Source organism: Buteo buteo, chromosome 9, assembly GCF_964188355.1.
Source record: "Buteo buteo chromosome 9, bButBut1.hap1.1, whole genome shotgun sequence".
NCBI lineage: Eukaryota > Metazoa > Chordata > Aves > Accipitriformes > Accipitridae > Buteo > Buteo buteo.
In genome coordinates, this window is record NC_134179.1 from 35,466,982 (window position 1) to 35,491,286 (window position 24,305).

Here is a 24,305-nt window from a genome sequence, read left to right on the forward strand (position 1 = left end):
ATTAAAATGCTACGCTTAATTTTTCCAATATATTTTTTAGCTCCAATTACAAAATCAAGGCTTATTTTGCTGACACAAGCTGCTCAGCCCCCCTTCCAGCTCAAGAAAAGCAGTTAGTCAGTGTTCACGAAATTACGTAACAAAACAAGTACTTTCCACTACAGAAAATAGTGAAAAACAGTTACCATTAAAGTCCCACAAATGCTACCTTACCCTTCTCATCAGTAAATCTCTTGGTACCACAAACACAAAAACCACCTACCTCTTGACTTTAGCTTAAAAGGAGACAGGATGTTATTTTTCCCCTCTTTCTCCCCCACTTTATTCCCTTATCCTCCTCATCTTCCCAAATCCTTCCATGCCTTCTCACTTTACTTCTGATCCAAATTAAATAAAACCTCGAAACCCAACAAAAACTAATCACTGAAAATATGCTAACCTCCATTACATTTAGGAACTTGTGTTATAGTCCTATCTTCAGTAACCATTGTCTTTATATGAAAAACTCTTCAGAACAGTGTTCTCTCTACATGCTTTTGCATAGCAACAATAACAATAAGAATAAGCCCTATTTTTTGTTGACTTCAATATATATACTATGTTTAACAAGAAACAAAAATTGTAACTTAAAAACCAAGCCCTACTTTGTAAAAAAATCAATAATTTATTTTTTTTTTTAACAGAAACTGAAGTACTGTGAAGCAACATTCCTGAAGAATCCCTTCAACTCAGCACAGTATGTATCAACATTTTAGTTTCACATAACACACATTAGAATGAGACTCTTCTCAGTGCAGGAATTTGTTTCAGGAAAGAAGGAAGACAGGAAGCTATTATCATTACTGTGCAATTAAGACTCAAAAATTACCCATTTAAAAAGCTTTTTGTTAGTAGAGCCTGTGTGGATGCACCTTTAAAATACAATCTTAACTTTTAATTTCAAAGATTTTGTCAGAAACAGGGGTGTGTGTGTGCGATTACTTTATTTCAGCGTGAAGTAGGAAATCTTTCTAGAATTACTCTTTTTTCCTCCATGCAATTTCACAAATATTTCCAAAGCATACAAGAAAAAGGAGGCTATGACAGATTTTGAGCCTACAAAGAAATTTCAGCAGTTAGAAAAAAATCTCGAGATGGATCTCTTGTGCTATGTCTCTCCTATTTACCTTCACATATTGTGTACATAATTTTCTCCTGATCACCCTCAATAAAACTTCAATCAAGTTTGACCTAAGATATCTTGGATTTAATCTCTGCCCCCCTCCACCATCCCTGCCACTGAGGCTGTTCAAACCGAAGTTGACAACAAAAAGATTTTCAGACTTTGGCCCATATAGCTCATCAACTCCAAGTCATCCATGGCATTCCTTATTAATATATCTTGACAAAGAAATTTTTTAGCATGAAAGAAACCTCGCACATGAAATAATAATATTGAAAGAATTCGGTAGTAGAGTATCTTGAGCACACCACAGACTTCTTATGGTTTATACATTTTTTTCTTATGCCACAGATGCAAAAATAATTTTTGGAACAGCCACTCAATCTTGGGTAACTTTATTCCTTGTTTCTTAGCAATACTATATCTCCCTGTCTCTTTCTGCCAGTAAACAAGAACAGCAATGAGAGTACATGATGCAAGAATAACCAAATATATCGATAATATCCTCTTGTCCTTCCAGGCAAATCTCTCTGCAACAGAACAAAAAAGAAACCCACTTATAAATCTAATCTTGAGCTCAAATATCATCTGTCTTGAGCGGACTGAAGAAAGATTTCATTGGAAAAATCACATCTACAAGAACACTACAGAGTAAAAGTAAGTCATAAAAAGCCCAGCAAGGAACATAAAAGCTGCAATACTGAATTTGATTATTATATTAAAGACTTTTATATAAAAGAAGTGCAATCATGTATTTTGGTATTTTATTTAGTTTTGCAAAAGATACCTCCCCAATGGCTACTCTGAATGGATGCACCTCTTTCAGTAGAGAATTACACTACTGTGTCACTTCATTCCCCCTTGTTTGTCATTACGGACCAAAATAATTAAAGCATATGTACAGCTTTGAGCGTAGCACAAGTTTTGGTAGAGGGAGAATTCTTTCCCTGTAGCTAGGTATACTTTTCAGGGAGAAAATTAGGAGAAAAGTAATACTAAAGTTTTGGTATAGATTAAAAAAATAAGTGAAGGTATGGCAAAAGACTTAAGGGAGTCACTGAAACTGTCCGCTAACAAGGTAAACACATGGATGCAAATATTTTTTTGAGTCCTGTTGGGTATACAGATGTGAACACAAAATGAAAATGTGAACGCTGAGCACACAGCACAATTATTTCTTCCCACATGATGCTCCTTTATATTTATAAAAGTACAATGACATTCTAAAGCTATATTGGTCATACAAAAAGGGGCCGTATGCAACTTTGGCAGTAATTCATGCCACCATATTTCATACTACAGTTCTAAATTGTACAATTACTGTTTACTTTAGGTAATGGTTTAAAATGCAAGCTTCACTTCCCTCTTTAATCTGACAGGTGACAGACTACCAAATCCAATGTCTACGCTTCCAACAGTTTTATTGCATTTGCAAATTCATTCTTGTTTCCTGCATAAACATTGACTTTTAAAGATTCCTGGAGAAACCAAAACTAATTTTGGACATTCTTGATTCTTATAAAAGATGGGGGAAAAAAACCAAACAAACCTGGAAACCTAAAATCTGGTGTGCTGATGCAGTGTCAACATAAACAGTTTTCAGAGCTGACCTCAAATAATACTAGCCAAGAGTAATTAAAAAGGAAATCCTCCTTTGAGACCCGAAAGAATTCTTGCAGTGGTAGATGGACAGGGGCTCACAAAACTACACTCTTGAAATGTTTTATGCAGCATCACACAAAGCAACAACTACAAACACCATCACAGCATTCATTTTGCAGATATGAGGGACATCCTTCAAGTTACTTGACTATACCTGACATAATCCTCCTCTTGGGAAGAGAATAAAGAAGTGTTAGCTCCCTGATTTACAACAATTAGCCAATGATTTACTCTCCATTTTGATTTGTTCCTCTTTCAGTAACTGTGAAACACATGTTTTTCCCATTATAACTTTGGAAATTATATACCTTTTATTCTGTTATACCAAGATAATCTAACCTGTTTGCCCTCTCTTCATTAGAGGTGCTTATGATTTCTAATATAAAAACTAACTCTTCTTACAAGCTAGTATTTTTAAACTTACTGTCTGAATTTATAGACAATGAATTTGCCTAAACCAAGGCCTTCTAAAATGTCTTTTGGGAATGCTTTGTAGCTGAAGCCTTTTCCACTCTTGAAAACTATAGAAAGCTAGAAAAACTTTTGCTATTCATGAATTTTTACACTGTTTGGTGTGTCCTGTAAGAACCCATTTCCTTCAATTGCATCTTAAAATTATTTTTCGAGCATAGTAAGCGGGCTTCCAAAATTATGCACTGTTTTTACAGCTTCTTTTTTCCTCTTTGGAATTGTACAGGCTTGTACAGAATAATTCGAGGAGCAGATCGGCTTAATAGTTCCAACAGATGAAGGCAACACTAATTTCAAAGAAAACACATGGGATGTTTCTTAAAAACAGAACATATTTAAATCAGGTCTCATTATGCACTCTTTCAAGGAAGTAAAGACGCACGTTATTGTAACTCATATCAGTTTATCACATTGTAGCTTTATGTGCCAATCAGCAGCTCCTGTATCATTTAATTACTTAGTCATCTTTATTCTGCACCCCGTGCTTGAAAAACTCCTGTTACTTTCATACACTAAAATGAAATGGAAAAAAATCATCTGTGGCATATAATACGATGGGGAGAATAAGTAGGATGATTGAGAAAACTTGAAGAATGGGAAAATGAATTGTTTATAAAGATCACTGAGTTCAAGGTTGTGACCGAGTCTCTGCCAGCTGTCTGCATCATTAAAGAATCAACCAGAAAGAAAATAAGCATAGCATGTTTAAAAGCTGCTCCTTCACGACAGACACTATTTAATACAACATGTATACATAAAATTTCAAAAGTAAGTATATTGGTCTCTGGACATTATTTTTTTTTTAAATAGAAGAATCTAAACAGAACTTTAAGTTTTGAAGGTTTATCCCACATCATTTGCAAGAGACTTCTCAAAAAGGACCCAAGAGAAGTGAGTGGCAAAGGCTGCATTTTTCTAAATTGTCTCTCAGCTTACCATTTACCATTTATTGTTGTAGTGTCAATACGGTGTCCAAATATGTTGGCAGCTACTAGGGTTCAATGTGAGAGCAGACCTAGAAGTCACATCCATAGCAAATTCCTTTTTTGCCTGCATGCACAGGAAAACTAAACTGACAGAAATATAAGAGCATAGATGTGGGCAAAAGAGAGCATTAGACTATGCATACCGGTGACCTTTACCAGAGGCCAATAAACATTAGCTTACTTAAGACTTTCCCTTTGATTTATCAAAAAAGATGCTTCAGGCCAGAAATAGGGGTATTTCTTCACTGAGACTATTTGTCCCTTGCTAATTTCCCTTCTCACTCTGGTCTACAGATGAGTGCATGTTCTCATGACTATTCACCGAAAATATCACCCACCTCTGTATATGCATTAATAGATATGCATTACATGAAATACGCATCTATAATTCTCAAAGTGCTTCACAGTAGTACAGCCAAAGAGAGGATGGAAAGTATGCTTTATCATCTACTCTTCAGACTTACAGACATTAAATATGAGGTTGTTACTAAAATTTTAAAAACTAATAAACTGACAACCTCAAACTGCATCTATTTATTTATGTGGTGATGCCTTAATTAAGAAAGGGTAACTGACTTCTTTCTGAACTCGTTAAAGTAGTGCAAAAATGGTAAGGCTATTCTATTCATTTTCTTCTAACAGCATTTTAAAATCAGAAAAAGACGTTTTGAAGCCTGTTTGGAAAGTTTTCACTTAAAATAACCTTGCAGAGACTTTGAACGGACTTCTTTGTGCACTAGAAAAGAATCCAATACTACATTGTAATACCAGAGGTAAGCTTAATTTTCATACAGATTGTATCAAAAAAGACATTAAAAAGCTATTCTTGAATTAAAGGGTACAAGGCTACACTTCTTCAAAATTAAAATAAAAACTGTTTTTCACACAGTTAATGATTTTCCAAGAAAGAACCTCTCTAGTCTTTTCTGAAGGAAGAATTGCTGCAAAACCTGCATTCCCTGGAGATGCTACAGGATCTAAATCCAACTAGGGATGAAGGGAGACACTGCTTAATTGAGCAAAGGTTACAAAAAACGAGGCATAATGATGGTCATTTATATGTCTTCCAGCACCAATAATCTTATGTAACTGGATTTTGTATGTCCTAGCCCACTGAAATGAGACTTTGTTATTTGTATTTCTAGGTCAATGATAACCAAGCCTTGGTTGCCCTGAGGAGTTTGGAGGGCTTGACAAAGCGTAGTCTTAAGAGTTGGAAAGTGTGGAATGCTTGCAGCTAATTTTTTTTTTTTTTCCAATATGATTTAGAACTTACTATATTGGGAAAAAAACAACCACCGTGCATCTCTGAGCTGTTGCCAAAGACATTATCTTCAAAACAGTTTTTCTAAAAATATACAATTATTGTTCTTTACAAAAAAGTAATCTGGAAAGATAGATATCTGAGTGTGTTAACACAAATTCCCCACTGAATGAACTACTGAAATCCTCAGAATTATAGCCATTCTGGATTTCCCCAAAAAGGTTAGTGGAACCCTGTTGCGATGGGTTTACTACACACTTAGCACACACCTGCTGAACTTACTTTGTTGGGTCTTTTCCCCTTCTTCAGGAAAGCCATTTTTTTGAATATTCAACTCTCACTTTGCATTTCACTGTACCAAGAGAGGGATATCCTCTCTATGGCTAAGCTTTCTCTCTTATCAATGACAATATTGACCAGGACCATTAAAGGGACAGCAATCTGTTTTGCTTTTATGTGCTCTAGTTTCTCATTGGGAAAAAAAATAAATAAATAAAAGTATCATATAAACAAAACAGAACAAAGCCTGCTAGAATACAACACTTCTTTTGCTCATCCAGACAGTTACTAAGATAACTGATCATGTTTTGGTCTAAAGCCATTGTAATATGACAGCTAAAAAAAGGGCATGAGAATCACTAAATTTGATGGCTTGAATAAAACTACACAAAAGAAGTAGATTAAAACAGGCTTGTTTTACATTGCTATGCACAGGAAAAAAAAATATTTTTAACAGTGCTTTTAGAAAGAAATACTTGTTTAACATACCTGATCAGCATTTAATATAAGAATTCATACAGGTTGCACCCCCAGAGACAGCAAAAATGCCTGAGTCAGTGCAGAGTCTGACAGAGAGGCAGAGGGGGAACCTCTTGAAGCTTTCCACTCTGAGTGATGGAAAAAAGTATTTACTTTTACACAACAGCAGTAATCATCCTGCTAGCAGTGGAACCAATTTTCAAATGCCAAACTGCTTGTAAATAGACATTCAGTTTTACATCAAAGGACTACAGTGTGCTTTTGGTGAAGGAAAACTAATCCCACCAACCTTTACTATGGAAACATGACAACCACCGTGTATCAACAACCTTGAAAGAATAGACTTTTTTTTTTTTTTTTTTTTTTAACCTACTCTGAGGAAATTCATGACTTGGTTTGCAGGGCACAAAAAGAAATGAACATGCAACTTCTGGTTTGGATTTTCCTGGATAAGAAGATTACACAGTTCATACTAAAAGGATTAACCACCAAGCTGTGATGTTAACACACATGCTTGTGTTTAACAATTACAGATGATCAAACCCTCAATTTGAGATCAGATCCAAATAACAGCATTTCAAAAATGAAATACCCTTGAACACTAGGTCAAGGTTCAAAACAAACTGGAGAAGAAAATGCCATCTCCATATCATCTACAGTCCACAGAAATATTTTGGGTTTTTTTTTTTGTAAGACACACGTACATACAGCTGTAAAATAGTTCACTGTATTCCAATGAATTATAAAACAGTAATATGCTCAACGAAACCACTTGAGTCCTACAGCTGCCATTCTGCAGACACATTTGAGGTTGGACAGGCAGCAAGTGCTCTGCATCACTGATAAAAGATCAGGTCATGTAGTACTGATGTGCTCCTTACTTCAACAAAGGCATGTCTAAGCACCAATCCATAGACCAGAGAAACTGAACAGAAATTTGAAACTTCCCATTTTATTCTTGACTTCATTACTGGTTTTAGAAATACTACTGATGAGATATATTCCCGTAAGAACCCAACAACTTAAAAATGAACAGTTTAACAAATAATGCATTTCCAGTCATTTCTTTCAGGCATTCAGGTATTGCTTTGTCATTGACTAATATCAGCAGACTAGACAGATGACAGGTTGCGATGTAGCAATCACTTCACAATTACTTTGTAATTCATATATTTTTACAGTTAGCTCAAAGGACAGAACCAGATCTAAAGCAAAATCAATTTATGCCACCTCTCCTGTCTCAATCACTTGAGGAGGACACATACTCTATTTTAATAAAGGCTTCTCCTTTACAAGTGACTAGGTGGCAAAAGTCGTTTAAAAATCTGACATAAGATACAAAGGCTTTAAAAAGCTCTACCTTCTAATGACTATTAGACTTTTAACATTACTGTGTGATCTAGAAACTCTAGACGACACTTAAAAAAAATCCCCAAAACGTAAAGCTAATCAAATGGAAACAGTATATGCAGGAAACCCCAATAGTCTCCTCATTCCTCCATCTTCAAAGCAGCTGCTTCTTTTTAGGAAAATTTGTTGGCTTCCATTGCTACCACAATATTTATTAAAAAATACAAAAGTAGCAACCTTGTACTATCTGTGAACTGCACTGAATATTTTTTTAATTAAAATCTTCTTTTAAAGAAAAAAAAGGTTCACCAACCATGATGCTTTAGATATGTATGCCAAAAGAAACGATGAGAGCCCTTCTGCCATTTTATGTGAAATATGTGAAAAACATCTATTGTCCTATTGGTGCAAAGGACTAGTTTAACGTTGAATACTGGCAGCATATACAAACTGAAGGCATCTTCTTATATAGAAGAAAACAAAAGTGGTTTGATGGTATCTGTGGAATTAGCATGAAAATGAATAGTCAGTAATTTTTAGGGCAATTCTCCAAGTATATGGAATTAGAATAAACTCCACTATCTACGCAACTCTGGGAAAAACACATCATGGATTTTCATGAAGAACCCAGCTTCAAGTTCTTGAAGACACAGTCTCTGAGGATTCTGTAATCCAACAGAAGTATTATGGGCATTCATGTACGTCTCCAATCAACAGAAGGTGGGAAGAAAAGTAGCCCTCTCTACTTGCTCCATTTTCTTTTGCCTGCCTCTCCCAACCTTTGCTGCTGGTTCCTGCCAGAAACAAGACAACAGCTTATATGAAACTTAGGGACAAACCAGAACCTTTAGTCTAACATATACAAGAACTGGTGTCCAGACAAAGGGTCCTGACACTAAGAAATCAGCAAAGATGCAATGACATTTTAAATCGTCTTTCAAAAAAACACCCCAAACAATCCCACAGGAAAACATCACTTTACAATGCCAAATAAAGCATTGCAGTGAGTCTATTTCAAAAGCATTTAAAGAGATTATACTCTCTAAAAATCACCCTTCAAGACAAGGCAATACATCATCAAAATAAGGATCCTTCCATTTCAGATGAAACTGTTTTGTAGAGCTATCTACAGAAGTTACATTTCTTCCTCAGTCTTCATCAAAGTTTTACCTCCTTTGAAGAAGCAAAGGAAATTTGTGTCCTCAGTGCTAAGTCTAATTAGCTTCAAACTGTGAAACTGTGCAATGCAGTACATAGCATATAACAGTATAGCTTTGGACAAGTTTTACAACTCAGTTACATAAACCCCAACAAATGAGGTTATGTGCAAACACTGTCAGAGTGTCAAATTCACATCTCTTCTTTATGGGTAGCAACTGGTATAACTTCTGCTTTTTATATCAGAAAATACTCACAGGAAAGGTGGGGAAGGGGTAAAGAACAAAAAAAAAAGCATAATTTTTTTAATGCATCCTAAACATGCAATGCCTCCAGCCTGACACAAGACCCACAAAACATCTGCTGCGTATTAAACGGCTTATTACCTAATTTAGCAAGAGAACTCAAATATCCTGTTAGCACTAGTAACCACATATATCTGCAGTCTCTTGCACTATTTCCCTGCACCGTGCAATAGCAACCATCTACCTCTTCAACAAAAGAGAGAGAAATTCCTCTTTCTTTGCTTGCCAGCAACAGACAAGCTTGGGTTTGTTTAGCCTGTATTATTACTGAGCACTGATGAAATGTCAGCGTTAACAGGCCATAAGATTCTTGCTTCAAACTGAGATGATAATACCATTAACAAGTTGGGTGCTGCATTGCTGTTGTTAAGAGTAGTTAAACTCAGGTCACATTTTGGGTGATTAAAATTTCCTCTGCACTTCTTCAAACAAACATCAATGGGACAAGTCTAATATGTTTGGTCTCATACGCTACTTCACTATTAAATGGTACCTACCATATTACTGCAGAGGTCTTGAGAAAGATTTTTAGTAATTGCAGTTCAAACTCCAGACACTCAAGAGCAACTTTACAGTATGCAGCACTATGAACACTCGTTCAAATATATGAAGAGAGGATGCACTTTGTAAGCATGCCCATGTCCCACATATGAGAGGTTTCCTGTAGCATCAGCCTCCTTAGTGCAAGTGTACATCAGGGTCATTGCTGATTAATTTCTATCATCAAAAAAAATGGGTTGTACTACTTGACATCACCTACACCTATAAATTATAAATACTCAGAAAAGTGAGATCAGTGCAAAAAGTCTCAGAAGAACATCTCCTGTTTGAGAGTTGAGTAAGGAAGGAATATTCCCCTCTGCAGAAGGAAGCACAGGCACCAGAGCCCAGCTGAATGCTAAAGCAGCAAAATGCTAGAGACCAGTTACAATCTGAGACTTCCTCTAGTGTTCCTGTTCTGGTTTTTGGGTTCGGTTGTCTATGGTATGCACATATGCATACACAGTGGAGGACTGCTACTGGAAATCCTTTCAGAAGCAGAAATCCTGTCAAAGATAATTACTCCTCTTTCTTAGAAACAGTCACTTTGGTTTCTCTTCAGAAGCAAATGCTCTAGACAGACAACTGAATAATCACTAAACAGTCAACAATCTGTCCTCTACTGATGGATTCTCCTTATCCAGCAGAATACCAGCGACTCGGGGACAAGCAACAGAAGAGCAGCTACACTGGCTCAGAACAAAGGTCCTGTGTCAGCAGGACCAGCTGCAAAAGTCATATCAACCAAATGATGCTCAAAGTAGGGGAAAAAAGGACTCAAAATTATCAGAGCTCAACCCAGAAAGTTTTCTCCTGTCATATTACAATTCCTTATTATGCTTGCACCGTGATCTAATCTCATGGTTTGTGTTACATGCTCCCCTCTCCCTAATTCCCTAACCATTTCTCTCTTGGTTGTTTTACATCACCAAGGTCTGCCTCTCCCCTCCCTTGTCTCTTTTTGCTCTCCACTTTTCTGCTATGGCTTCCTGTTTACAAAACTGTAAACTGACAGAGTCTCTGTAAAGCTTACACCTCATACCAGTTGGTTACTGTGATAGGTCAGATTATACTGGATCTCTGGTTTTGGTCACATCTCCAAAATTTCCTGTCTCTGGATCACGTGCTAGTATTTCCAACATCTGCTCAGCAGGGAAAAATTACTGTAAAACCACCACTGCAAAAAATAAGCAGTGTTTGAGATGGGAAATACTCTACTCCAGACAATTCTCCAGGCGTATTTGGGAGAGACACGAGGAAGGAATACCTTAAGGGCAGCAAGACTGTTTCCCTCTGGTTAGTCACCTCCTTCAGCTGGTTCTAGTTGTCATCAGAAGTTACAGGAACATGAAAAAGCAGAAGTTGACACCTGTGCCATGTCTGTACAAGGCAATGGCATTAAAAAAAGAGAAAAAGAGGCAAAGAAAAAAGCAAGCCCCATCTGTAATATGTCACATATTCTATGGTACAGCAGCCACACACAGCAGGTATGACAACATAGTTGTGGGGAGGTGTGTTTGTTTTAAGTAGCAGAGGACTTTCCCTCATCATGAATCACATCGAAAACAAATAAACAGAACTTCAGCAGGGAGTTTTAGCCCCTTGTCAAACAGGGAACATCCAAACTTGTTACAACATGCAATAGTCTGTATCACTTTATTAGTTCCACTTCTGCCTCTGCAAACTCAACTTTTCCAACACAACAGCCTTGCTAGGTCTCTGCATTTTCAAATATGTGATCTAACAATGTCTCATAAAAACAACCGAAAACCCAGCTGGACCTGTAAATTAAACTAAGCAGATAAGCAAAAAAATATGGCTGCTTTCAGTCAGTCCTACCAATAAGAAACTAGGATTAAAACATTGCTGGGCATTCAGTATACATACATTAATTAAAAAAACACTGGGTAAATCTGCTTGAAAGTTGTCAATGTTTTGCAAAGTGTGTTAAATCATCCAATTACAAGGTTGTACCCTCCTACAATTCAATTGAGTTTATTATCTGATTTTAACTTAATCTGGTTTGGTTTTGTTTTGTTTTCCCAATAGAAAAAAACCCTGAAATTCAAATAATCCAGGGAAAGTTCTTTAAAATATCCATGGACACTAAATACAAATCTTTGCCTTATTTTTTGCCATCCTAAGTTCTTATAATAGCTGTTCGTATAAACCATATTCCTTGATTAAAAGTAATTCTATAAGAATGAGTAATTTTTAATTTGGAGGGAAAAAAAGGCCCTACTGAACCCTATTGCAAATGTTGTCATTAACCATTTTTACCATTTTTTGGAGAACAATGAAGTGGTTTTCCATTTATGAGAAAGAAGTCATTTAATACAACCAACACTAATTTGGGGTCACTCAGTGAAAGAGACTAGTACTTAAAGCATACTTCCATGAAGCAAGGCATATTAAAGTTAACTCGGCTCCACAAACACTTTCCCACAGAAGGCGGACACATCAGACAGACCGCAAGGCTTATTACTTATGTTCACTCACTTCATTTCCTTTCTCTTCTTTGTTTCTTTTGTTTCTGTGGTATGAAAAGATTTTTTTTTTAAGCTCTTCAGGCAAAGAATTAGAATATTTTACATGTAGTAAAACCACCATCTATTAAACAGAATTTCTTTTTCTTTAGAAACTAAGAATTTGAAACCATAAACAATTTCTCATTAAGAAGCAAAAAAATGCATATAATCAAATTGTTATTTTTAGTCCTCAAAACTCAGAAACAAGCTGTATGCCACAGCAATGTTACTTAGGTAAAGATATGGAGAGAAATAGAAACAATAAGTAAAATGCTGAAGGTATAAGCAATAACACTGAGAATCAATACAGGGAATGTCTTAAAACCAAAGACTAGAATTGGGTTTAGTGACTGGATGCCATTAGGATTAACAAAGAATATTCTGACATATCTATAACAATATTTCCCAGAAATGTAAATATCAACTTAAAGCCATTAAAAAAAAAAAGTGAAAAAGTGCAGCAAGACAACTATACACTGGTCCCTTACCCCAGAAACCATTAATGAAAAGTGTACACTGTAAAAAAAAGATTTTAAAAACAGTAAAGGAATTTCACTTATTTAGTTCATTCATATTGTATTTAGTAATGGGGTGTTCTAGCTTCAGTGCTTCTAACTCAGGAAAGAAGTCACTGCTTTCTTAGAAATCTCTTCACGTTCATCTACAAGTATAATCAAAAGGCAGTAAACATGTTTATTTGCTATATATATAGATTCTTAGACCACACACATCATCTTAGTACCCAAATGTTTTCCATGAGAGCATTAAGCAATGTGATTCACATCTGCCCTGTCTGTTCTTTTGTTTTCTCTCCAGTGAGAAAAAGTACCTTTGTTTTTACATACCATGGGGATTTGTTTGTTTGTTTTATATACTGTGCTGTGTTTACTACGAGCAACTCCTTCATGTAAGGTTACTTCACAACTTTAGAACCAGTGTTAAGATAAATAACTTCCTCCTCTTCCAGTGCTGCTGCACAACCACCATGAAAAGCGTAAGTAGGAAGACATGGATGAAAAAAGGGTTTGAGTAACCGCAGCTAAGCAACTATACTCACCAAACTAAAAATCTCTTAACAGTCAGAAATGTCAGAAGACATTAGCTGCATGCTCAGACAGAAGAGTACCAGATCATCAGAAAATCATCCCAAATGAGGCTGACCTATTGAAAATTAGTAATTTCAACCAAGCATGACTGCCTTGTAGCTTCAGACTCCTCGGCACATTTCTCTCTGCCCATACACATCACCTCCTCTCTGCTCAGCTCTGTCCAGTGCATCGAAGCTCTGTGCCACCTGAGCGTAACAAATACAGCATGACAGAGAAAAATGCTGGTTGCTTGCACATCACTGGTGTTGGAGAAGCAGCTACATGGTCAGTTCCCATACCACCTTGTGTGCAGACATCAAGCACCACTGCAGAATGAATTGATCTTTGCAGAATGCCAACACAAAACTAAGTGTTGAGTATCAGAGATACAATTTTCAAGGAATCTTTCATTGGGCTCCTTTCTCCAGGAAAGGCTAGTACCATCATAGCACATCACTGCGCACCTCTACCAATGCTCACAGAAGAAAAGCTGTAGCAGAGTTTAGGCCTTTTCTTTAATAAGCAGTGTGGGTTGGGCTGGGATATTCATATTGCAAATAGTAGTTCATCTTTTAGCTCAGTTTCTCAGTGTAGCCCTTTGACATGGAAGACTGGATATAAATTAGGTATGCACCACTCTACAAGCATCTTTTCAGCTAGCTTATATTTGTGTATGATCAGCACTGATCACTTTGTCACTACCAAAGTAATAGTTCCATTTAAAGCATACATAATATTAAGGATGCAAACCAAGTTAATCAGAAAGTCAAGGTGCTATAACAACTCTGGTACAGAGACACTGGCAGCCTGATCATAAGCTTGTGTACTCTTCCCCCCTCAACGTCCTTCATACTTTGAATGACTAATGTCAGTCAAATGCAACGAATAGAAAGGTTTGTTCTGTATATCCTTTTTCTTCCTCATTATTCATAAAACAAGCCAAACAATGCATCTGTAAGACAGAATGGGTGAAAATCATTGTAGCTTTTCAATTTTGTAAACTCATCTATTTACTGTCTACCTTGTAAGCATTAAAGACATGCTTATTCTAAAACATTCCTTTCCGAGTTCAGGAAACGTAACAAAAATGTTATGCTATATCTATGAATGTGGCACTAAAATGAGGAATGATGAAGCACCAATGCCATAAAGGAAGCTTCTGAGTTAGGGAAGGAAAAAAACCCAGTACTTGTCTGAACCTGGGCTCAGGTACCTTCAAGTGCCTCACTCCCAGCTTTCCACAACTGGGACTGTACCTAACTCAGACATGGGAGCACTGGATTTCAAATTCTGTACAGGAGTCATCCTCCTCCTCATATCGAAAAAAATGAGCTAAACATAGAATATCTTAACAGAACAAAGTAAGGCAGTGTGGAAGTGCCCAAGTTCATGTATGCTGCAAGAGTATTACAACTGCTTTCAGCTAGATCTCTACATGGGCTAATTTCTCTTACTAAAAACCTCATTTGTTACTAGCACAGGTATCTGTGCTGCACTGCTGGATAGATGTGCCCTGTCTGTTATGTATGAAAGGAAAAATGGAAATAGCCTGATCATCAGGAACTTGCAGAGAATGGAGCACTAATAAAAGACAGACTTTTTAAACATCCTGCAGCAAGGGAAAAATACTTCTGCCAGTAAGATGCTGTTCCCTCTTCAGTCTGGATTCAGGCCCTCTCGACTTTTTAAAACCTCAGCAGCACGGAGCTTTACAGATTTGCCTTGCCACTGGAAGTCTGTCAGATTTTTACTGCTTCCTACGCTTCCTACGTCTTCCCTGGGGAAGAAGCCTGCAGCGTGGGGTTGGTGTGCGTGTACCCAGCCGATGGCACTGCTGCTCTGTGGCTCTGGGAACAGCTACAGAAGCAAAGCAGAATGTGCAGACACTGCTCATGCTTTACATGAAACTACTGTATAAGGTTGTGTACAGCTCTGTACAACTTCTAGAAGCAGCCCAAGGCCTCACGTGCCGAATCCAATGTTTACACCGTTCAACTCCATCCACAAGAGCAGCGCCAGGAACAGAAGCAGTATTTGGATGTGGGCAAGTCCCTCACACACAGAGGAGGGCTAGGGCATGATGCCTGTTGGCCAAAGGTAAAGAAAAGTACTTGGATATCTGCCTAGGGGAGAAGCTACACTTGAAGTTTCTTAAGTGCAGGTTAAGCAGTGCTAACTAACAGACAGCTGTCAAACCTGAGAGACACCAGGAATACAACTATTGGAAAACATGCCAAAATACACAAAGAAATTAATTATGTATTTTCCCATCAAGAATTCCATAGAAGAAAAAGCACATCATTTAACTAAACCAACCTGCACCCAAACACCAGATTAAGCTCACTTAGTAAGGAAATTATGAGCATATGAGAGCAGAGGTCCATAATAAGGGTTTTCATCCCTATATGCAACTATTCTTAGCTTTTTGTTTTTCTCCCTCTTCCCTCACTTTTTATTAATTCCAGACTTCATTATTATTTGTAAATACAGCCTTATATTTACAAACAACGAATGCACAGTTTCAACACATTCCAGTTTGTGCCACTCTAGTAAGACTTTGAGAAAAAAAAATCCCACATGCTTTTGCAATTTTCCCTCTAGCTATCTACGTAGCACTCAGAGTATCCTTCTTTAGCTTTCTTTTTCTTCCAACAGCTCAAAGGACCATCACCAGGCTTTACAATGTCAAAGAAAAAAAAAAAACCCAAAATTAAAATAGTATTTTCTGTCAACTTCACAGGAGTAAATTAGCTCGAGGCACTTTTGACAAGTAACCAAACAGTGTTTCTGTCAGCTATTATTTTTTTTTTTCCCTCAACCTTGAAGTCGTTAGCAGTTTGGAGCTAAATTCTCTGTCAAAAGCATAAGAGACTTAAATTTTAAAGTATTGAAATAGAACTCTCCAATGCTTATGATGAATATACATCTCCCTTCTCTGTGTATTTAATTAGAAAAATATGTAGATTTCTACATATGTTAAAAGTGCTGTTGAAAATAAATCAACAGATCAATAGCGCTTTATAGAAGAAAGCTAAGCACTGCCTGTTTTAATGACTCAAGGCTAGAAGCTTTCTAAATCCTCACAATTAAAAAGAAATATATATCATCCCAAGTTCTCATTCATTTTTATTCATACCAAAAAGCTGTCAGGATTACTAAGTACCTAGCTCTGGAAAAAGTCTAATAAACTTAGAAGATACTACTTCTCAGATACAATATTTAGGTTATAACTGTTCAACATTATTTTTTTACTCCCAGTTTAGAGGGCTCTGAGTCACTACTGCAGCAGGGGAAAAAAGGTTAATCAGAGTCTACTTTTTAGTCAGAGCCTGGGGACTCATTTCTATATCAGGCACTGAGGCCTCTGAAAGCGTCCATACCCAGCATGATGGTATACGATAACCACAGCGCTGATGTCAGCGTGAAGTATTGCACAGTGCCTCTCTGCTTCAAACCTCCAGATGGTAAATCATGCGCAGAGAACGTACAGAGCACAACTGTCAGACACCATTGATAATTATCTAAAATTGACACCCTTCCCCTCCCTTGCATTTTCTGATGGTAAAATATTTTCACATCAGTCTTCCCTCTTTTATTTCAAGAACGTCAATATGTTATGTTTTTAGCATTTTGTTCAGTTGGAGGGTTTCTTCCCTGACTTGAATCTGATCCCTTTAAAGTTGTGAACACTTACAAAAATTTCTAGCCCATCTCCTCTGAGGCAGGTTCATCACTCAAAAAGGAGACGGAACCACAAAAGAGAAAAATGTATAAATTGCTATTACTTAAAACAAACCAACAGACAAACCCAAACAACAACAAACCCCACCAACACCCACCAAACCAAAAACCAGACTTCATGTCAGGTTGAGTCCAAGGTGAATGAATATAGACTGTATAAAACGTAGAGCAAGGAAAAAAAAAAGGAATTTTTTTAGAAGATGACCTGAAGTAATATTTAATGGAAAAGTGATGTATTTTTTCCAGTAATTTCTTTAAAACTATCTCATTTACTATTCTCTCTTCAATTACTGCTAATTCTAAATTCTTCCTGAGCTGTTTCACTGACTTAATGAAAAATATACCATTAAAAGTAATGATTTGATTCAATCACTGAAGTCTCTGTTGGTACTGAAAATTTTAATTTACACCCAAGTGAATCACACATTTATAACTGTATGCATTTTTTAATGACTGTTTGTAAAATCATAAGCATAGTCCTTTCATTAATCAAGAGATTCTACTTTAGATTTTAGAAATACTTCAAGCATGTAAGTTGCAAACCAGCTGCTTCAAGGGAGAGGAAGTCTTCTGTGGGTTTTTTTTTTAATCCATTGTATTATCTAGATCAGGACTTTTTGACTAAAAAAACCCCTCAGTAATATAGAAAGAATGTATGAAATTCATTCCAACTTCAAACAAAAGTGAAAATAACTATATCAGAACATTTATTTAATGATTTATGGTATAGTTTACTACTTTCTCTAAAGTTTATAAATACTTGTTCACAAAAACAAAACTGCCAATGAAATTGCTATGAAACTAACTGGGAAATATCAGTTTTATTGTATTATACCATCAAACGTTAGCACAAATATTTTCTTTCTCTCCATTTGCACTTTCATTTAACAAGAAATGTCCAAAACATGAAAATCATAGTGCAAAATAAATAAATTACTAGCATCAGCAGCTACCAAGTTCTTTGAGAAGACCTTTAAAATGTTTTCTTACTATAGGCTATGCCTGTTCATTTAAGTAACAGCCCACACTGGCTAGAAGTTCAGTAAAACTATGCAGGTTCCTATAAGCCCCTGAAATCTGTCCCGTGGAGAAACGGGGTATAGTAATAACCAAACAACAGCCACCTCTCATTAGCAGAATCACATGTCTGTCAGAGATGCCATACTATTACTATCAAAAACTAGAGTTAAAGGCTGATCTTCATTCACTGCAGAACCAGAAGAGGCTGCTCATGTCACAGAAGTTACTGTGTGCGTACTCTCTATTTGGCAGAAGGGGCTACAAAGCTTCCCAGCCAGTTAATATACAGCACTTGCAATCACGTTGCTTCACTACTAGCTCTGACGTAATGTTACATCAGCATTAAACAAGACAGAAAGGAACTTCAGGAAATCTTTGGTTTTGTACAGGATGCTTTTAAAATGTCCTCATGCCTTACAGGGGAGTAAATTATAAGATGAGCAACCAATCACGTAAAATAGCTTGTTAGTAATAAATGGGTGATTGTGAGGACAACACTGCACTCCTTCCAGAAAGAGGTGCCTAGAAAACCACCCCAAAACCAAAACACAAACCAAAAAAACCTCAAACCCAACAAGCAAGTAACAGCCACCTTGCACAAGCAAATGGTTTCTGTCTAAATTACACCGTGCTCAATAGAATTCAGTAAACTGCTGATTAAAACAAAGTGATCTCAGTAACTCTACGAGGAACAACTGCAGACACTGCAGGTCTATCAAGCACTGCACTACTGTATTGGGTCTGGCTGAGATGGAGTTAATACTTCCTTTGGCAGCAGAGTGCAGGCCACAGTTTGCTTTCACGTGGAGAGGTGTCCAATACACCTGGAACTGACTGCCCGCGTTCTGCACCAAAAAAACTGTGGTGGGTTGACTGTGGTTGGATGCCAGGTGCCCACCAAAGCCGTTCTATCACTCCCCCTCCTCAGCTGGACAGGGGAGAGAACATATAACAAAGGGCTTGTGGGTCGAGATATAAGGACAGGAGAGATCACTCACCAGTTACTGTCACGGGCAAAACAGACTCAACTTGAGGAAAATTAACTCAATTTATTACCAATCAACCAGAGTAGGGTAATGAGAAATAAAACCAAATCTCAGAACACCTTCCCTCCACCCCTCCCTTCTTCCCAGGCATGACCTCACTTCCAGATTCTCTACCAACCCTCCCTCAGCGGCACAGGGGGACAGGGAATGGGGTTTACAGTCAGTTCATCACACGTTATTTCTGCCGCTTCATCCTCCTCAGGGGGAGGACTCATCACACTCTTCCCCTCCTCCAGCGTGGTGCCACCCACGGGAGACAGTCCTCCACCAACTTCTCCAACGTGGGTCCTTCCTACGGGCTGCAGTTCTTCACAAACTGCTCCAGCGTGGGTCCCTTCCAAACTGTGCAGTCCTTCAGGAGCACACTGCTCCAGCGTGGGTCCCCCATGGGGTCACAAGTCCTGCCAGAAAACCTGCTCCAGGGTGGGCTCCTCTCTCCACAGATCCGCAGGTCCTGCCAGGAGCCTGCTCCAGCGTGGGCTTCCCATGGGGTCACAGCCTCCTTTGGGAACCCACCTGCTCCAGCGTGGGATCCTCCCCGGGCTGCAGGTGGAGATCTGCTCCACCGTGGACCTCCGTGGGCTGCAGGGGGACAGCCTGCCTCACCAGGGTCTTCCCCACGGGCTGCAGGGGAATCTCTGCTCCAGCGCCTGGAGCATCTCCTCCCCTCCTTCTGCATTGACCTGGGGGTCTGCAGGGCTGTTTCTCTTACATGTTCTCACTCTCTCTCCGGCTGCCGTTTTCCATCCCAGCAACTTTTCTCCTTCTTAAAAATGTTATCACAGAGGCGTTACCACTATCACTGATTGGCTCGGCCTTGGCCGGTGGTGGGTCCATCTTGGAGCCAGGTGGTATTGGCTCTGTCGGACACAGTGGAAGCTTCCAGCAGCTTCTTATAGAAGCCACCCCTGTAACCCCCCGCTACCAAAACCTTGCCACACAAAGCCAATACAACTATATAGAGGAATTGTACCTTACTATTGATGCTCAGAGTACCCCGAGTCATCTGATGTGGACAACTACTGATAATACTTTAAGTGATGATAGGAAAGGAATCATGCTACTGGCCTCACAAGAAGAGGATTCAGGTTCCAAATCTGATAAAAAGAAAAAAACCTAATCTTCTTTTCACCATAACAACTAACTGGTCTGGATAAATCTGTAAGTAGTACATAAGGAACTGTAGCAGCTGAAAGTGTAGGAGTGGGAATCCTAAGCCCAGTATGACACCTTTCTGAAGCACAACACTGATTTGCAGGAAACATGTTGGCACAAATATAACTTCCAGCAGTTTTCCTAAAAAGAAAGCTCCAAATCTTTAAGCACCATTTTAGGTTTAGACCCCATTTGGCTGTTAAAGTTGAAAGGCCAGAACTTCAGAAAACAAAGCTGCTTCCAGTAACATTTCCAGCAGTTTCTCAGCTGCTCGGACTAACCACTCTGGATGAAAGAAATTCACTGAAACCCAGGTCAGAAGATACAGATGTATGGTAACTTTCTAGGAACGCCTAATAGCTGAAGTTAAGAATTCTTCTAAACAAACCCCCCCCAAAACATCCCGTTGCCCATTAAACCAATACCTACCCTTTCGTTTCTTCTGTATTCTAAAAAAGCAACAAAACAAAAATGACAAAACTAACAAAAATATGAGGAGCAAGATCCCATTCCCTCCCCTATTTTGAACATACATTTTGAAACCTAGCTTTTAATCTTAAGAATCTGCATGAAAACAGGAGTGGGCGGCTGCCATGGCAACACAATTTTTCCAATTTATTGCTGATGTTCCTAGGGTGGATTACTGGCTGTAGTAACAAGGGATTGAGGATCCAATAGTTCAGGAGTTAACTGGAATAAACATTCTTCTCCCCTAAATAGTCTGCCTGCAGCAACAAGAAGCAGGATCTAGATGAAGATATGCTTAACAGAAAATAAAATGGATTCTCCACCAGTCAGTGCCTGCAAATGCAGACAAGGTTTCACAAGGATTTTAAAGCAACAGCAGAGTGTCCCTTACTGTATATTTAAGAATATGGAGCACATCATAAACTAATGCTCCCATTCAGTTTTCTCCAAAACCATGACGGAGCAGGAATTCTGCCCTTTCAGAACACACAACAAAAGAGGATAAAACTCTCTAGCACTGGCACAAAATTCATACAGAAAAGTGTCAGTTATGTAAAGAGGTTCTTAGAACATTTGGAGTAATCCCTGCAAGCTCTATTCCACACCTTGAATGACAAGTGAACAGCTTAGCTAGATACAGTATGCCTCTATCAAAAATTTATCAAAACAGAATACAGAAAAATAAAGGATATTTGAGAAGATTCAGTGATTATACAGAAAGCATCTCAAACTGGTTTCAGAATGGAAAGGCATGAGCAGGACAAATGGTTTTCAGCTCTACCTGACAGAGGTTATGAGGGCACCTGAAAAAAATATGGCAATGGTCACTGTATCATTGTGGCTCTCTAGTGGTTCTCTGCAGTTGGAAAAACAAGATTCGCTGCTGCTGTGCTGGTGGGTTTTTTACTGGCTCTCTGCCTTTGGAAAAACAGACCTCAGCAAAAAAATATTTGCATTCAGAGAAATGTCCTGCCTCATTTCCTTGTACCAGTCCATTTCTGTGTCCAGCATGGCAGCTCATCTGTTGATGTACTGTCCTTAGGTTTCAGGTAATACCAAGCATTTTTTAACGCAATTGGAACACCATTTGATCTTAAAAAAGCATCCACTAGACTGAAACGCCTCAACACTTTTCTGGCCAGTTACAGCTTAGAAGAAAGGTCTTGGGAGTTTCATTGACAGGTCTCTGAAATAATTTGCTCATTATGCAGCTGCAACCAAAAAAAAAAGCCAATAAAATGTTAGGCATCATCAGAAAGGACAAGACAAAAAGCCATTGTTTTACTACAGTATAAAACACTGATGCAACTTCATCCTAAGTATCACATGCAGTACCAGTCACTACACCTCCAAAAGGATATAGTGGAGTCAGAAAAATGCAGAGATGAAGAACAGAGATAGTTAAGGGAATACAGTAGCTGTCTTATAGGTAGAGATTAAAAATGGGTCACCAATATGCTTGTGCTCCATCACCTTCACTGGCTATGCACATGGCTCACCCTTGAAGGTCCAGCCACAGCCAGTCATGGGCTTCCAGCTTAAGACACAGGAGTGGAAACAGATGGTCTGGTACATCCTAGTGCATCAAGGTGTTCTGAGATTTCATTAGCAGTAGATGGGCTACTACTAATAATGATGGAAGCAAAGTGATCTTTTGGGCTGTGAGACAAGAAGATATCGGAGAAAGAGGCACTAGACTCATCGCAGCCTTTTAAGGGACAGAGAGAAATGCTGATCACTGTGCTGTTTCTGCAGCGTAAGCCTGATTTCTGTCACACACATTTCCCTGCACAGCAATGTCAGAACATCCTGTTAGATATTTGAGGATAACTATAAACCTTCAAGAAGAATAGACTTTATTCAGCGGCTTGAACAAGACCCAGTGAGGTCTTAAAAGTTTATATAGGAGTCTTTGATTAAAACAAACAAGACACTGGATCCTCAGAAAAGAGCGACATGAGATGTATATACTGATAAATACCTATATCAAAATGATAGTATTAAAAAGGCAACCCCATAGAAATATTTTATTTATTGTACTGAAAAAGTGCTTATCAATTGTTTTTTCCACAGTAAGACAACCTGCTTTACTCTGCATTAGCGATAGAATATTTTGTTCTTTCATTCTCCAGGTTATTTATTATTTTAAGTACTGATCCATTGCAACTTTCTTGACTTATGACAAGACAATCACACTTCTGGGAACAAGCTGAAATACAGCCAGAAGCAACATTTTTTTATCAAAGTTAAAAATACACTGCACTGACATCCTAATTTAACACTTCATTCTTTGTGCCATGCTTTTGTTTACGCATCATTCTTTTCGAGAAATAGCCCAGGAGAGCAGAGTGATACATACCTGAATCATTCACGTAACACACAAATCAGTTTGAGTAAATGCTTAGTGAGCAATGGCTCTAAGTCAGACGGGTCCACGTGAGAACTCTCATTTAACTTCAAGCATTAACTATACTCTTCCCTTCCTAAAACAAACATTCCCAACCACAATTTCCACCTCTTCCTCCTAAACACACCCCAAAGAAAAGAGTCTCAGTTAAAGCTTAATGAATCTTACTGTCCTTGTACAGTACAATCTCTCTTTTTCACCAATAACCAGCGTTCAGGATTCTCAAATATGCAGAACACTTAAAACTTCAAGAGTCCTTAACAAACTCCTATCCATTACGAGTTTACTTAAGGAACTCTCAAACTGTTCAGTAATGCTGATTGACTAGTGGGGAGGAGGCTATTCCCCCTCTTGATAGAGCATATAGTCTTTGAAAACACATCCTTACTTCGAAGAGCCACTTCATAGCAGCATGGTACAGAGTGCTTGAGCTCCTGCTTCAATCACACCCCTGTCCATCGGACCGGGTTGCAACTCTTCCTCTAAGCAAAAGGCCGTATTGATCCTCCTCTTCCAACCACAGACTGTTTAATTCTCCTTTCTCACCCCCTCACAGCTCACAACTCAGCCAAAATTAATATTTCAGCAACAGAGCTGACCACCTCTACGCAGCACATATTTTCTGCATGCTTCATGTCTTACGTGATGAGATGTGTAACAAATTAATAAAGCTCTTTCTAGACTATAATTAAGAGCATGGACTAGAGGAGCACTGATATCATAATACTCATCTTTTGATTCTTATAGTTAATAACTCCTAACATGGAAGCAAATTTTAAGACAGACAATATCCAAGAAAAACAAATTTAGAATAATTAAGTAGGAATTGATTTAAGAATAAGCCCATTGCCTGAAGTCAGGCAGGCACACCAAAAGAGCACAGAGAAGTTAAGGCTAGAAAAATGTTTTTTTTTCCTCACACACTTTTCCTGCTGGTAAAGAGAACAATGGAATTACAGGCACCCTGAAGGGATAACAACAAGTAGAAAGCAGTTTCCAGTTGGCTATGCTAACACTTTTGATAAAGTGGCAATAGCTAAGTAAAACAGAAAGAAATACTTGCAACTTTCAGCATTTGATTACTTTAACAAACCAAGTCTGAAACATGAAATACATAGGCAGTAACCCCCCAAAAGTTTAAAGAGTATCTGAAATATTAATGACCCATCCATAGACATAAAATTACCAATCAAAC

The 24,305-nt window shown here is 38.1% G+C and overlaps 1 protein-coding gene across 6 annotated transcripts in view; it reads right to left on the minus strand.

The window, feature by feature from the left end:
- Nucleotides 1-24,305, minus strand: part of UTRN (utrophin) — a 389,395-nt gene that overhangs the window by 103,569 nt on the left and 261,521 nt on the right. The window lies entirely within an intron of this gene.